We start from the raw sequence: 13,350 nt of genomic DNA, 5'->3' as shown, positions 1-13,350 counted from the left end.
TTACAGACATGTCTGTAATCCTAACACTCAGGAGGCTGAGGCAGGAGGATTGCTGTGAGTTTGAGGACAGCCTGGGCTACAAAGTGAGTTTAAGGCCAGCCCGAGCTGCACAGTGAAACCCAAACAAAAACAAACAAAAAACCAGGCCAGGTTGCTGTGGTGCACACCTGTAATCCCAGCTACTTAGTGGGGCAGGAGGATCATAAGTTCAAGCCTACCCTGGGCAATTTATGGAGATCTTGTCTCAAAACAAAAAGGTCTGGGGACATAGGTCAGTGGAACAGCACGTCTGGGTTGACTCTTCTGTAACCGCTCCCCCACACACACTAAAAGCCAAACAAACAAAATACTGGTACATAAGTATTTACTTTGTTAATTAGATCTACTATTTGTCTGTAATATCTATATGTTATTATTTCCTTTTTCAGGTTTGCTGTTGGTTTATTTGCCTGTGTGTATGTGCATTATTGGGGCTGGAACCCAGAGCTCTGGATATTCTAGACAAGTGCTCTACCACTGACCCCTAGCATTTTTTTTTCTAAGCTTTTTGAGCTAGGAATTTGTTTTCCTATTGAAAAATAAAGCTTAATACTATGAATTTTCTTGTAATCAGTGCTTTAAATGTTTTATAGATTTTTGACAAGTAGCATTTTTATCATTTTTTTAAGAAATTCTATAATTTGAGTTGCACTCCCCCCTTCATCCAAGCATAACCTAATAATTTTAAAGAAATGCCCACAAGGAAGGCTTTTGGGCCTACTTTCTGGCACTATTGTCATTTAATGCAGTATGATCTGTTTTGTGACCTACCCTCCTGAGGCTCATTGGTGTCTTCTGAGCTGTGGTTATGTGTAGGTACCACCTGTCAGGGGCTGCACTGGTCTCCAGCTGCTCTGTGGGTCTCTGCTCTGCTCATGGCTGAGCTTCAGCTGTAGCTTGCTCCCCACTTGGCTCCTTTGGGGCCTCAATGGCTGTGGCTGAGACCACCTGGGGCCCCTATCATACAGCCTCCTGGAGCTGGGGTCTCCAGCCCACCTGCTGGAACAGGGTCTCTCACTAGTGTCCTGTGATGAGAGACCCCGGCCAGTCATGTGTGCCATGTGGTCTCCAGGGCACGATCTCAGAGCCCCCATTTCCTGTTGCCACAGTGGCCAGAGCACTGAGGGAGTGACTTCTGTTGTGTTTATCTGCCATGATGAGGGTTAGTTACTCCTGTGAACCTGATGCACAGGGAATTAGGCTGAGCTGGCCACAGAGGTGGCTCTGGTCTGGGCCTTTTCACTGTATCCAGGGCACCAGATGGTGTTCACTATTGCTTATTTTGGTCTTTAGTGATGTCCTGGGGAGAATGCTGTTGTATTTATCTGCCACGATGAGGGTAAGTTGGCCTGCCCTCATCTGCAGCCCATTTGGCCATTCACTACTTCTCTGTTCTCTTTTTCTTAGTGATAGTTAGCAGTCTTTACATAGTAAGGTAAGTGATCATCTGTCAGAAGTGTGCCAGCATCCCCTGGCTGTTTGTCCTTTCACTGTGTGGTGGTATCCCTGAGAGTCAGTCACATCTGAGAACCACCCAGAGCTGTTTCCAGAGCACATGCCTGACTGACAGGCCATCCTTCCTGAATCTCACCTCCTGTGGGGAACTCTTTCCATCCCTGCTGCTGCCCCTACATCCTTTCTAATGGAGCAACTTCTACGGTACTCTTGAAAATCACCCCTATATAAATTTCTGCTGAGCCTTTACTCAGGTGAGTTGGGGACACACACTGTCACCTGTGTCCCTGAGTTTGGTTTTTCATTGAAACAGTTGTGGCACCTTTGGTCCTGGGAAGAGGCAGAGAGGGTAGCCGTGGAAGGCTTGTCTGGATCCTGGGTGACCCCTAGCTCCCCGGGGAAGGCAGCATGTGAGTAGGTGCTGATGGTATGGCTGGGAACTTGTGCTCATGGGGTTGTTGTGTGTTGAGCCTCCTGTCGATTTTTATCTCATTGCCCCGGAGTTTGGACCACAGACCCTCTGAGGTGCTGGGTGTGTGAGCCTCCCATGTTTGGCAGGGTGTCATAGCTGGGACCAGCTGGGTCTGCCAGCTGAGTTTTTCCCTGTGGGGTAGAGCTCTGTTGCTGTGGTGCCTCACATCCACTCCCACCCTCAGCAGGGCAGGGACTGTTGGTGTGGTGGATGTGTGGCTTCCTGTGAGAGCCTCCCAGCCCCCAGGTCCTGCTCTGTCCCAGTGCCAAGGCACCTTGAGAGGCCACAGGCTGAGATAAAGCTGGTGCTATGTATAACACACGGCCCACACTGTCTTGCACAAGATGCCAGGCAGAGAATGATATAAATTTGGACAGTTACCACATTGGAGGGTAAGGAAAGAAGGTGGGTGCTTGATTCTCATTGTGAACTTGAACTTGACACCTGCAGCTCCTGAATGCACAGGACTGGGCAATGTCATGAAGACCATCATTAACTCATCCTGATTCTTTCCAAGCATGTCATAAAAGCTGCCCACTGTAAATATGCAAAAGCTTCCTGGGCTGGGGATAAAGCTCAGGGGCATAAGTGCCTGCCTGGCAAGTGTAAGGTCATGAGTTCGATCCCCGGTACCACAAAAAAAAAGCTTCCTGATGCCCAGGTGCCCATGGGGCTGTTTCACCCAGGCCACGCTCTTCCTGGTGGCCATATGGTGGGACGTGGTAAGCCTTTTTCTAGATTCTGGGAGGCTGAACAGGTTTGGAAATGCTGGGATGTGTGAAGTTCAGAAGGTGGGGGGTGGGAAGCAGGCTGAGGAGCACAGGGGTGTGGGGTGGAGCATGAGGGGCATCTGTCCTCCAGGACACATGGAGCATGTGGGACCAACAACCCACCACCCCCTCTGCAAGGCTGTGGAGGAGCCAGCTGGGCCTGTGCCATTGGGACCCTTTCCCTGCCAACCCTGGACCTGTCCTCATTCCCCCAGCCCAACTCGCTGCCTAAAGTTCAGCTCCCTCGGAGTGCATACTAGGGTTTGGATCTGTCCTAGTATGGAATCTGCTGGCCTGGCTGTGGGACTGGGTCATGGGTTGCATGGGTAGGAGACCCCAGCTCTCACAGTGGCCTCTGCCGCACCAGTTACCCTGTCCTTAGCATCTGTCCCGCCACACAGCTGTCCCTTTAGCCCGGGGCAATCCTTAGCCTTTCCTGCCACCTTAGCCAAACTGCTACCTCATCTGTGGCCGAGGCTGCCCCGGCAGCTCAGGACATGTTTAGCCGATTCCATGAAGTGGCTGCTCTGGCTTTGTCCCTGGTGGGTCCCAGGCCCAGCTGTTATAGGGTTGTGAAAAATTTATGGCTATAGAGATGGAGCTTGGTGGTGCCCATCACGCTGAGCCGAGTGTCAGGTGCTGCATCCATAAGCCGCCCTTTGTGAGCAGCCTGGACATCCGCACGGGGTTGGCACCGTCTGCTCTGAGCTGGCATTTCCTGTCCCCTTCCCAGGAGTGCCCCTCCCCCCAGCCCCAGCCTGGTGCTGTCCCAGCTGTAGGCTCAGCATGCAGATGGCTGGGCTGTGCAGGCACACTCGCTGACAGAGAAGGGGGTCAGGGCCCTGGGATGCTAAGACTGGGGTGCACGTTACCCTTGCCCCTCAGGCAGCAGCAGTGACCCATGGGGCAGTTGTAAGGCCAGGAGAGATAGTGCCGCTGTGGCGGGGGTGGGGGAGCTGCGGAGTGGGGACGGGGTCCCAACGCAGGTCGTCTCCTACAACCCTAAGGCCTCTGGGCCACAGCTGGGCTCGGAGAAGGGGCTGCACAAGGTTTGGAAGGAGGGAGCCTTGGACCCAGGAAGCTTCTACCCTGTGTCAGGCCATTCAGGTGCCCACCCTGTCTCTTGGGAGGCCAGGCTGGGGTGCTACCCCCAACTCCTGGGTGGAAGTGGACTTGCTGTGCCCCAGCACTGTGGCCTGGGGAGCATCCCACAGTTGATTGGAAACATTTACAGACCCTGCAGCAGGAAGATCTACCCAGCTCGCAGTCCACACCCTGGGGACCTGTCTTTTGAGTTTTGCCTACTGTTTCAGACGGGTTTGGATTCTTTGTAAAAATGTTAGTGTCTCAGGAAGGGAGGAAAAGCCAGCTGGAAAGCAAACTAAGCAGACCAGCACCAAGTTTGAGAAGCTGGAGCTGGGAATTCACTGCCTGACACCAAGGAGAGTCTACTGCTGTCCCTGGGGGTTCAAGGATGTCTCCTGAGAGAATGCATGGCATGGCGAGCATGGAGGGTCCGTGCTGGGGGTCCATGTGGATGGACGGAGGGAAACTGTAGGTGGGGAGGCCCAAGCAGGAAGCAGTGGGTCCGAGAGCCCCATGAGGAGGCAAGGCCAGCTGGGGGCCCCACTCAGTATTATAGGGCAGGGCCCTAAGGAGTCTGTAGCCTCGCCCAGCAGACATGTGGGTTGAGGGGCTGTGAGGTAGGGGGAGCACCTGAGAGCTGTACTGGGCTAGAAAGCAGGCTGGGCGGTGACATGTCCACACACTTTCCCTGTGCAGGGTCACCTGGCAGCTGGACATGCAGGGGTGGTCAGGGCTAGGCAGCAGGTGGCTGCTGTAACTGTGGGTCAGGACCAGTCTTGCCTCTCACTCCACCCAGTTCAGGTCTTCCAGTGGAAACCGGAGTGACCAGCCACATTGGGGATGCTCTGTGAGGTCACATCATGAGTGCATGGGATTCCGTACTTGAAATGTACTTGAAATATACATTTGTGTTGTAAGTATGTATCTTAGCACTTAAGTGGGCTGTGGTTCTAGGAGCTCAGCATAACTTCATACCTGAAGACTGATTGGTTCAACACATATTAGCTGATGCCAAGAAACAGTGATGTGCTCAGCACTCACCTCTGATGGGGGCCTAGAAGATCAGAGAGAGTACCTTTTTTTTTTGTTCTTCCAGTGTCAGATGTGGAACCCGGGGCTTCACACACAATATACAATTGCTGTGCCATACAGCTGCTGCCCATCCCAGAACATCACTTCTGTAAATAAGGGTGAAATACACACGGCAGGAGAGGGAAGGTCAGGGTAGCTGCTCTGATCCTGAGTTCCCACCTGGGCAATGGAGGTATTCCAGAGTTAGATGGTGTTGAGGGTAACCAAAGTGTGCACTTTAAATGGGTAGATTCTCTGGGGTTTGAAATATCTCAATAGAGCTGTTTAAAAAAACAAAAAGAGAGCTGGATGTGGTGGTGCACATCTGTAATCACAGCACTGTGAAGGCTGAGGCAGGAGGATCACCATGAATTTGAAGCCAGCCTGGGCTACATAGTTCAAGACAAGCCTGAACTATACAGTGAGACCCTACCTCAAAAAGATGATAGATGATAGATAGATAGATAGATAGATAGATAGATAGATAGATAGTAGATGAAGTAAGAAAGAATCATGGAAAGTAGAGGAGTGGGCATCCTGGGATGACTGGTGGCCACAAACTGAGGGAGGCCAAGGACAAAAAGGGATTGTACAGACAGGTTGGAGGGGAGGCTGGAGCAGAGCTAGATGGGGGAGACCCTGGAGCTCCAGTGGGGACCGAGCAGGGGAGTTGGGACTGTGCCTGGAGGGGCGCTGTGGGGTGTCACATGTCCCTGAAAGGTGGCATTGCATGGCTTGGCTGTCTTGTTGCATATTGGCATTTCTAATATCTCTCCTTGTGCTGTCCTCTTGCCCTGGTTTTCTGGGGGCTGGGCCAAGTCCTCAGGCTCCAGCCTACACTTGCAGGGGTATCCTGCTTCATCTCACCCGTGACACTAAGTGGCACATGGCTGTGTTTGTCTGAAGCCCAGGACACTCTGGCTATGTCATCCCGAATCCAGTCGCTGCTTCCCTAATGGCTTGTCCTGTGGGTGGTCCTTGCCACATGGTCTCTTCTGGAATGTGTGTGACTTTAACATCACATTCCATCCTTGAGGGTCTCACTTAATTACATGGAGCCAAGTCTTGTGCAGCCTCATGGGACCCTCCTGACTTGGAACAGCAGTGACTCGTACCTTAGAACAGGAGGTGACAAGGGTGTGAGTGGGGCGGTAGAGCAGAGGGGGGGTGTGTGTGCCTTGGTGGATCCATCCCACCCATGTCTGGCTGAGTGGTGACAGGACAAGGCGTCTGGCCACCAAGAGCCCTTCATGTGGTGACTCTGCAGGCATTGGCTCTTAGGGATACCCTGCAGCCAAGGGATTTTGTTTTTGAGGCCTGTCCAGGAGTCACTCTTTATGAGGACTGAAATCACTGTGATACATGGGAGGACTGCTGTATGGGAGGCCACTGCGCCCAGATCTCAGCCATGGAGTGGCGTGTCATTGGGCTGTGCCCCTAGAGCCAGCCACTTTCATGTCACCACCATTCTGATGCTGTGATGCCTCTTGTGAGCCAGGAGCCACCAGGATTACCATGGAGGGCATCACTGCACCCAGGGCTGGATCCTCTGGGTCTTCACTTGCCTAAGGGCCAGACCACAGCCCAGCGCAGGCTTGGGCAGCACACAGAGACTGCTTCTCAGGGACCCCATTCTGTCCTAGAGAGGTGGCCCCAGGACCCTTTGGACACAAAACTGTGCCTTCTCCCACCCAATGGTGATAGCTGGCCCACATCTTTGGCTGGTCCTCTCCTTATCCCATGAACAGAGGGGTCATTGACCATCACACTGCTGCATGGCTGGGTGGTGAGGTCCTCTTAACACTTGGCCCACCCACCTGTGCAGGGGTGGAGGGCAGCATGGCCTGGTAGGTGGGAGCACCTGAAACCTGGTCATGCATGCCAGAGATCCTTGGGGAAAGTAGGCAGGGGCTTATCAGGGTGATGTACACTTACGGTGCAGACCAAGGGAAAAGGGTGAGTAGGGAAAATTCAGAAGTCATGGTGTCCTCCGGTTCTGAGCATTAGTGAGAGCACCCAGGGGTCTAGGAGGTGTGGAGTGTGTGTGTATGACTGAGTGGTGTAAGTTGGCTTTCTTTACTGTAGCAAGTACCTGTGATGATCAGCTTATAAAGAGGAAAGGTTTATTTTGTCTCACTGTGTTGGAGGGTTCAGACCATAGTCATGTGGCCACAGCTGCTTTCAGATCTGTGGCCAGGCAGCACATCATGATGTTTGCAGGTACTGGAGCAAAAGGCCACTCACCTTGTGGCTAGGGCATGAAGGGAGGAAGAAGAAGGGGCCAGCAATCCTTTGAGGGTCGCCCCAATGGCCACACCTCCCACTAGGCCTACTTCCCAGGGTTCACCACCTCCCAAGAGCACCAGGCAAGGAAACAAATTGGAGACCAAACCTTCTATACATGGGCTTTTAGGGAACATTGAGATCTACACTACTCCGGGGTTGCTCTGAGGGTGGGTGTGAATGTGCTGAGTTCCTATGGGTCCTCTGTGTAGCCAGGCTGGGGCTGGTCTGCTAGCAGGAAGCCTCTGGGTTTGCAGGTTGCAGTAGGTGAAGGAGAGGTCCTAATTCTGCTAGCTGTGTCCTTCTAAGAGTGGAGAGGACAGAGGGACCACAACAGACAGACACAGAGGGCTGACAGTATAGTGGAGAGGGAGCAAAAATGCAGTGGTGTACAAGCTCAGGAAGGCCTGAAGTTCCCATGGGCTGGAGGAGGGAAGGGGCCCTGCCTTGCAGCTTTGGACATGTGGTCTGTACCAGCTACCTTTCTGTACTGACTAGGGGGGTGGAATCTGTTGCCTTAAGCCCCTGGTCTTATAGGTCTTATAGGAGACTGATTGGTAAGGAGGACTGCACGGCAGGGTGTGTGGGGTTATGTTATAGTTGTGGTTATCATTATGGTGATAGTTATGGTTAGAGCAGGCTTCAGGACAGGGAGCCTCAGGGCCTACCTTTGTGGAACTGATGGGTTCATGAGGAAGAGACTGCCAGGCTGCAGGACATTGAGCCCTCATCCTCATTCTGTTTGCTTTAAAAACATCTGGGTGTAACCATATGCTATGAAACACACACCTCAATTTAAAATTTGATGTTTTGACAAATGTGGCCTCTTTAACCAACCCACAGCCATTTTCATGTAGACCCAAGCCAACTCCATTACCCCACACTGCTCATGCTGAGCCCCTCCGGTGCTGATATAGGCACAGGTCATTCCCACCTTGTCCAGGACTCCCTGCACATGTGGCTTTTGGGTCTGGTTTCTTTCACTCATGCCATGCCCCTGAATTTGGGGTTCCCACTGTTCCTCTTCTTGCCTCAAGGCTCTGGCTCAAACTTCTCATGTGAGTGGACTGGGTGGCCCACCCAGTCCTGGCTCCCAGCAGAGGCTGCAGTCTTTTTATGGGGAGGGTGATGCTGGCCATGATTTTGTTAGGCTGAGGAAGTTTCCTTTCACTCCTAACCTGCTGGGTTTTAGAAACAGATGTTGAATTTTGCCTACTGTTTTTTTTTTTTTCCTGTATCTGTAGAGAGGATCACATAGTTTTAAAAATTTAGTTCTTTTATATAGTTTATTCTCTGTTCCTGAGTATGGAACACAACCCCACAGTCCAAGTAGGCACAATATATAATTCTTCCTACATATTACTGGTGCCATTTGTGAATACTTTATGAGGATTTTATTTTCTCTCTATTCATGAGGGATATTGGTCTGAAGTTTTCTTGAACTGTCTTTTTCTAGCTTGGGTAGAAGGATTATGCTGGCCAGGTCAAAAGCACTGAGAAACATTTCCTCATCTTCTGTTTTCTGAAAAGACTGTGGGGACCTGGTGTTATTTATTTATTTATTTATTTATTTTAATAACTGGTAGAATTTACTAGTAAAGCTATCTGGGCCTGGGCATCTATCTTTTATATCCTTAAATACAAGTTCAATTTCTTTAATACATATAGAGCTGTACAATACCCATTACATTTGTTTTGGTTACATTGGGATTTGGTTGTTTGTGGCTTTTTGGGGAACTGCTCCATTTCTTCTGAGCTGTCACATGTGTGAGAGGGAGGCATTTGACTTCCAATTTGGGTGGGTTCAGTGCAGCCCAGAGACTGAGGTTGAGTGTTCACCAGTCTGTGAGGGCAGCTGAGCCCTGAGTTGAGCAAAAGCAGGAAGAAGCCAGGGACACAGAACCATCCCCATGACACCCACCACAGGAAGATGGTGGTAGTAGACTCCTTAGGCTACGGTAACAAATCCACACCCTGGGTAGCTCGGACAACAGGAATTTATCCTCTGCAGCTCTGGAGACCAGAAGTCTGGGCTCACGGTGTGGCTGCATTGTGCTCCTTCTGAGGCTTCTCCTGCCTTGTCCAGCTCCTGGGGTTCTACACAACCTTGGCTTCTGGCCGCATCATTCCAGTCTCAGCCTATCTTCACACACTGTTCCTCTTCTGCCTCTTATAAAGATACTCCTTGGATTCAGGACTCACCCTAATTCACAGTGTTGTCTTTTCAAGATCTTCAATTTATTATAACTGCAAAACCCCTTTTACTGGCTAAGGTTACATTCACAGATTCTGGGGTCAGGATGGGCATGTATTTTTTGGATCCCTTGAATGATGAGTCCTCAGCTTCCCAGGCCAGCCTTGTCTGTTGCCTGACCCCCACAGGTAGCTCAAGAGTCTCTCTGGCTTTGCTCTTCATGTGGGATGCATATGGCCCATGGCCCCTTCCTGTCCCTAAGTGGGCCCAAGACCTTATAAAGGCAGGAGAGGCAGCTCCTCCTCTCAGAACTTGCTTGCTGGTTCTTGGCTCAGAGGTAGGGTCAGGGCCAGGGGACCAACAAAGCAGTGGCTTATTCTGCAGCATCTTTTGTGAGGTAGGCATGTGAGGACTGAATCCAGTAAGACCATCCACTGCCTGTCACGGGGCCAATTCTTTATTTTCCCTATAATGGTGGAGGCTGCTCAGCTTGAGGCCCTGCTCTGGGAGGTGGGCACTGTTATGTCGTGCCGTGGACACATCCTAGGTGCTGCCTGCTGGGATCTAGGCTTAGTGCTATCTCTGCCTGTGCTGGGGACCCTGGGTCCAGAGGAGCTCTGTGAATATCTTGTCATCTAGGCCTAGAGCCCAGGTTGACCAGTTGCCTGTGCCCCTGCAGGCATCTCCCTGGCTTCAGCCAGCAGTGTGTGAGGTACACACTAAGTTCCAGGCACCTCATTCCAGGCAGCTTGGCCTCAGGCCATAAGACAGTTGTGGTGCTGGCCCTGACAGGTGATGCCCAGCTGTCCCTGCAAGCTTAAGGCAGAGGCATCCCATCACTGTGCATTTAACTGCTGCCTGGCTGTGTGCCTTGCTGTGGAAGAGCAGTTGGCTTTCCCTGTGCCTGGGAGCTGTGCACCAGGCCTTCTTGTGCTCTTGGTGCCTTCCCCCCAACCTGTGCAAGAATTGCATTTAGATCCTGTTCCCAGGAGGTATCCTTGGGACCAGAGCCTGGGGACCCCAAATCTTCCTTTTGTGGAGAAGAAGATCCTGGGACCTGGAGTAACTCCATCCCTTGGTAAGTTTGTGTGTCTGTGGCAGGAAAAGCCTGACCCAGGAGGGCATGGAGCTTCCAGAGCTGCCCCCCTGCTGGCCCTGCACCATGAGAGGGGGAAATACTGAATCGACATGTGCCAGATCAGCACCAGTGCTACCCTGAGGGGATCAGCCACTGTCCCCAGAAGCGCTCCAAGCACTCAGGGATCACAAAGCCCTGCTGCATCTACTAGCTGGGAGCCTGGGGCCTGTGGTCCCAGTGTCCACTGGTGGTGGGGGCTCACTTGGTGTGTGGGAGAGACAAATGGGCTGTCACATGGGGACAAGTCTGAGCTTTGTGAAGTGCAGAATTGGGGTCTCAGTGGGCCCCACTGAAGCCCTGCAGCGCATTGTTGCTTGAGGAGAGCAGTGGACACTGGGACCCCTCATGGAGGGCTGCAGGAATAGCACAGCCTGCGGGACTGGTCAGAGCCTTGGTGTAAGGCTAAGACCTCACAAGGCGCCACCTGTTCCTTGGACACAGCATTCTGGTCCCTGGAGGCCAGAAGTCTCCTCTCAGGGGTTCTGGAGGCTGGAGGATGCTAAGGCTTCCACCTTTGAGAAAAGAAGGCCCCTGAACCCCTTCTGAGGCCAAATGTGGAACATGTTGGGCCAGATGGCTTTTTGGATGGGGCAGGACCAATGCTTGGGGCTCAAGGTGAGAAAACACCCTCTCCCAGGTTGTTCTTTAGGTGTTGGCTCAGGCTACAGCCATGGTGTGGCTGCTCCCTGTGGTATGGATGGCCATGGGCAGAAGTCTTAGGCCAAGTGCCTTACTCCTGTCTCTAGAATGTTCTGTGCTTAGAGGACTGTGTAGACAATGCCACACACACACACACACACACACACACACACACACACACACACACGTGCCATGTGAGCCTGTGCCTGTGCATATGCGAGCCCAGGTGGGTCTCCTAGCTTGGGAGGCACCCTCTTCCCTCCTGGTTCAGTTCCTGGCTCACAGACACTTCTTGCCTCTGGCTTTACCTGGTCTACTCCCTGTGTGTGTCCTCTCTTCTAAGATCATCTGCCATTGCATTTATGGTCCACCCTAATCTAGGATGGTTTTATGTTATAACCCTTAATTATATCTGCAAAGATCATATTTCCAAACGAGGTCACATTCTGAGCCCTTGGGTGGATGTGAATTTTGGGGACATTATTCCCACTACAGTGGCATTGTTCTGGGAACCAGCTAATCCTTAGGTGGAGCTGATAGATACCCTAGTGATGGGACAATCCTTGAGACCCATCCAGATAATCACAGGGAGGGACGCAAGCTGATGGGACCAGGAGCCCTCTCCCAGGGGGACAGTGACGGAGCTTGTGACCCAGGGTAGGCTGTCTCCTGGATGTCATCCTTGTACCAACCTCTTACCTGAGCTGTCCACCACTGACAGGGCAATGAGAGGGAATTGCAGACAGACAGGGAGCCATCCCAGCCCCACAGCTGCACAGCCACTACATGGGGTTGACATGGATAGGACACAGCAGCCCCTGATCACTGCTAATGGCACTTCACATTTTCCATCCAGAGCCCTGTGGGGGTGAAGCCATTTAGGATCCCTGAGCCCACCCCGAAAAGGAACAAGGCGTTTCCCCCCTCTTTCTCCATGTGGCTTGGACAGCTGGCTCCTTAAATATTAATCAGGGCTATTGAGATGCAAATATGTGCCCGCCACAGAAAGGCTTGCAGCTGCAGGGCTGGCATTGCTGCCCCATGCCCAGGTGCAACCAGGCAGAGCCAGCGTGAGGGGGTCTCGGCGACCTTCTCTGAGGACAAGTGGGTGTCTGAGGGTGAGTAGGAGGGAGGGCAGCGTGGGGTCTGCCTGGCCCTTTTGACTTTGGTAGTCATGTTCCTGGCTTTTGTCCTGGGCAGGTAGATGCTGGCCCTACTCTACTCAAAGGCATCAGGCTCCTTTGCCTCATTTGTTTATGTTGGATATGTCCAACCTGTGCCACTGGCATCTTCAGCCTCAACTTTGACTTCAGAAAGCTATGGCCCAGAGAAACAGATTGTGATGTCCACAGAATGACCTGGACAGAATGATGGGTAGCTGGGGCTCCCAGGCCAGTTGGTGGGGCATAGGCCTGTAAGGACTTGTCCCAGAGCCACTCCCCCTTTCTTAAACTCACAGGATGGAAGTCATTTCCAAAGAGAGTGTTGGGGAGGGATGATGACCAGGTAAACCACAGAGTGAGGAGGAAGAACAATACCCAAACCAATGCTATTTGGACAAACACAGCAAGACTTATGCTGAACAGGTGAAAAAGTTTTCCACTGACACATTTTTATTGTGAAATGAAACAAGTGTGAAAAAGTACACAAATTTAAGTGTGAACTTGGACAATTCCCACAAAATGGGTATTAGCATAGCTACCGGTCAGGACAGACATGGCTGCAGCCCCTGAGTACATCTCTCCTGCATGACCATGGCCTGGTTATGACCCTGTGGGATCATTCAGCCTTTCTGAGCTCAGGGGGATGCTGGTGGCCTGCACTGGCTTTCTGTGTTGTGGATGGCTGCTTCACCATGGCAACACACTGTGACTCACTGTCCCTTCACACTGGAGGGACACTCAGGTAAGTGTGGCTCTGCCTTGCACTCTGGGAGCTGCTGTGTTCTGGGCCCAGGCAGTAGCAGTAGTCCCCCTCACACTTCTGTATTTCTCTTACCGTATTAACACCTGGCATCATTGTCCCTTTACTCAGGTATGCGGGTGTCTCTAGGTTTATCTTCAGTCAACCCCACACAGGTGTTATCCACATGCACATCTTGCTGCTGCTTCGTGATGATGCATTAGTGGAAAACCCTCCCTGGAGAGTATTCAGACTGTGGGACTTGGGGCCATTGTGGTCATGCTCTGTCTGAGAGCCATGA

This window comes from Chinchilla lanigera, unplaced genomic scaffold, assembly GCF_000276665.1.
Source record: "Chinchilla lanigera isolate Chin_1 unplaced genomic scaffold, ChiLan1.0 scaffold00041, whole genome shotgun sequence".
Classification (NCBI taxonomy): domain Eukaryota; kingdom Metazoa; phylum Chordata; class Mammalia; order Rodentia; family Chinchillidae; genus Chinchilla; species Chinchilla lanigera.
The sequence above is the reverse complement of the archived record's forward strand: the minus strand, read 5'-3'. Positions refer to the sequence as shown.